Raw genomic sequence first — 2,373 nt, 5'->3', positions numbered from 1 at the left:
TGTGAGTGAGGGAGTGTCGGGAGTGTGGAGTGAGGGAGTGATGTCGGGAGTGTGGAGTGAGGGAGTGTCGGGAGTGTGGAGTGAGGGAGTGTCGGGAGCGTGGAGTGAGGGAATGATGTCGGGAGTGTGGAGTGAGGGAGTGTCGGGAGTGTGGAGTGAGGGAGTGTCGGGAGCGTGGAGTGAGGAGTGTCGGGAGCGTGGAGTGAGGGAGTGTCGGGAGTGTAGAGTGAGGGAGTGACGTCGGGAGTGTGGAGTGAGGGAGTGTCGGAGTGTGGAGTGAGGGAGTGACGTCGGGAGTGTGGAGTGAGGGAGTGTCGGGAGTGTGGAGTGAGGGGAGTGACGTCGGGAGTGTGGAGTGAGGGAGTGTCAGCAGTGTGGAGTGAGGGAGTGACGTCGGGAGTGTGGAGTGAGGGTAGCGTCGGGAGTGTGGAGTGAGGGAGTGTCGGGAGCGTGGAATGAGGGAGTGTCGGGAGCGTGGAGTGAGGGAGTGTCGGGAGCGTGAGTGAGGGAGTGTCGGGAGCGTGGAGTGAGGGAGTGTCGGGAGCGTGGAGTGAGGGAGTGTCGGGAGCGTGGAGTGAGGGAGTGTGCGGGAGGGTGGAGTGAGGGAGTGTCGGGAGCGTGGAGTGAGGGAGTGTCGGGAGTGTGGAGTGAGGGAGTGTCGGGAGCGTGGAGTGAGGGAGTGTCGGGAGCGTGGAGTGAGGGAGTGATGTCAGGAGCGTGGAGTGAGGGAGTGTCGGGAGTGTGGAGTGAGGGAGTGTCGGGAGCGTAGATTGAGGGAGTGTCGGGAGCGTGGAGTGAGGGACTGTCGGGAGCGTGGAGTGAGGGAGTGTCGGGAGTGTGGAGTGAGGGAGTGTCGGGAGTGTGGAGTGAGGGAGTGTCGGGAGCGTGGAGTGAGGGAGTGTCGGGAGTGTGGAGTGAGGGAGTGTCGGGAGTGTGGAGTGAGGGAGTGTCGGGTCGAGCGTGGAGTGAGGGAGTGTCGGGAGCGTGGAGTGAGGGAGTGATGTCGAGAGCGTGGAGTGAGGGAGTGTCGGGAGCGTGGAGTGAGGGAGTGTCGGGAGTGTGGAGTGAGGGAGTGATGTCGGGAGTGTGGAGTGAGGGAGTGTCGGGAGCGTGGAGTGGGGGAGTGTCGTCGGGAGCGTGGAGTGAGGGAGTGTCGGGAGTGTGGAGTGGGGGAGTGTCGTCGGGAGCGTGGAATGGGGGAGTGACGTCGGGAGTGTGGAGTGAGGGAGTGAGGGAGTGTTGGGAGTGAGGGAGTGTCGGAAGTGAGGGAGTGTCGGGAGCGTGGAGTGAGGGAGCGTTGGGAGTGTGGAGTGAGGGAGGGTCGGGAGTGAGGGAGTGTCGGGAGCGTGGAGTGAGGGAGCGTCGGGAGTGTGGAGTGAGGGAGTGTCGGGGAGCGTGGAGTGAGGGAGTGTCGGGAGCGTGGAGTGAGGGAGTGACGTCGGGAGTGTGGAGTGAGGGAGTGTCAGCAGTGTGGAGTGAGGGAGTGACGTCGGGAGTGTGGAGTGAGGGAGCGTCGGGAGTGTGGAGTGAGGGAATGTCGGGAGCGTGGAATGAGGGAGTGTCGGGAGCGTGGAGTGAGGGAGTGTCGGGAGCGTGGAGTGAGGGAGTGACGTCGGGAGTGTGGAGTGAGGGAGTGTCGGGAGTGTGAGTGAGGGAGTGTCGGGAGTGTGGAGTGAGGGAGTGTCGGGAGTGTGGAGTGAGGGAGCGTCGGGAGTGTGGAGTGAGGGAGTGTCGGGAGTGTGGAGTGAGGGAGTGTCGGGAGTGTGGAGTGAGGGAGTGATGTCGGGAGTGTGGAGTGAGGGAGTGTCGGGAGTGTGGAGTGAGGGAGTGTCGGGAGCGTGGAGTGAGGGAATGATGTCGGGAGTGTGAGTGATTGGGAGTGAGGGGTGTCGGAGTGTGGAGTGAGGGAGTGTCGGGAGCGTGGAGTGAGGGAGTGTCGGGAGCGTGGAGTGAGGGAGTGTCGGGAGTGTAGAGTGAGGGAGTGACGTCGGGAGTGTGGAGTGAGGGAGTGTCGGGAGTGTGGAGTGAGGGAGTGACGTCGGGAGTGTGGAGTGAGGGAGTGTCGGGAGTGTGGAGTGAGGGAGTGACGTCGGGAGTGTGGAGTGAGGGAGTGTCAGCAGTGTGGAGTGAGGGAGTGACATCGGGAGTGTGGAGTGAGGGAGCGTCGGGAGCGTGGAGTGAGGGAGTGTCGGGAGCGTGGAATGAGGGAGTGTCGGGAGCGTGGAGTGAGGGAGTGTCGGGAGCGTGGAGTGAGGGAGTGTCGGGAGCGTGGAGTGAGGGAGTGTCGGGAGCGTGGAGTGAGGGAGTGTCGGGAGCGTGGAGTGAGGGAGTGTCGGGAGCGTGGAGTGAGGGAGTGTCGGGAGAGTGGAGTGA

This window comes from Somniosus microcephalus, chromosome 28 (genome assembly GCF_052327205.1).
Source record: "Somniosus microcephalus isolate GS21.2 chromosome 28, FLI_Smic_1.0, whole genome shotgun sequence".
Classification (NCBI taxonomy): Eukaryota; Metazoa; Chordata; class Chondrichthyes; order Squaliformes; family Somniosidae; genus Somniosus; species Somniosus microcephalus.
The sequence above is the reverse complement of the archived record's forward strand: the minus strand, read 5'-3'. Positions refer to the sequence as shown.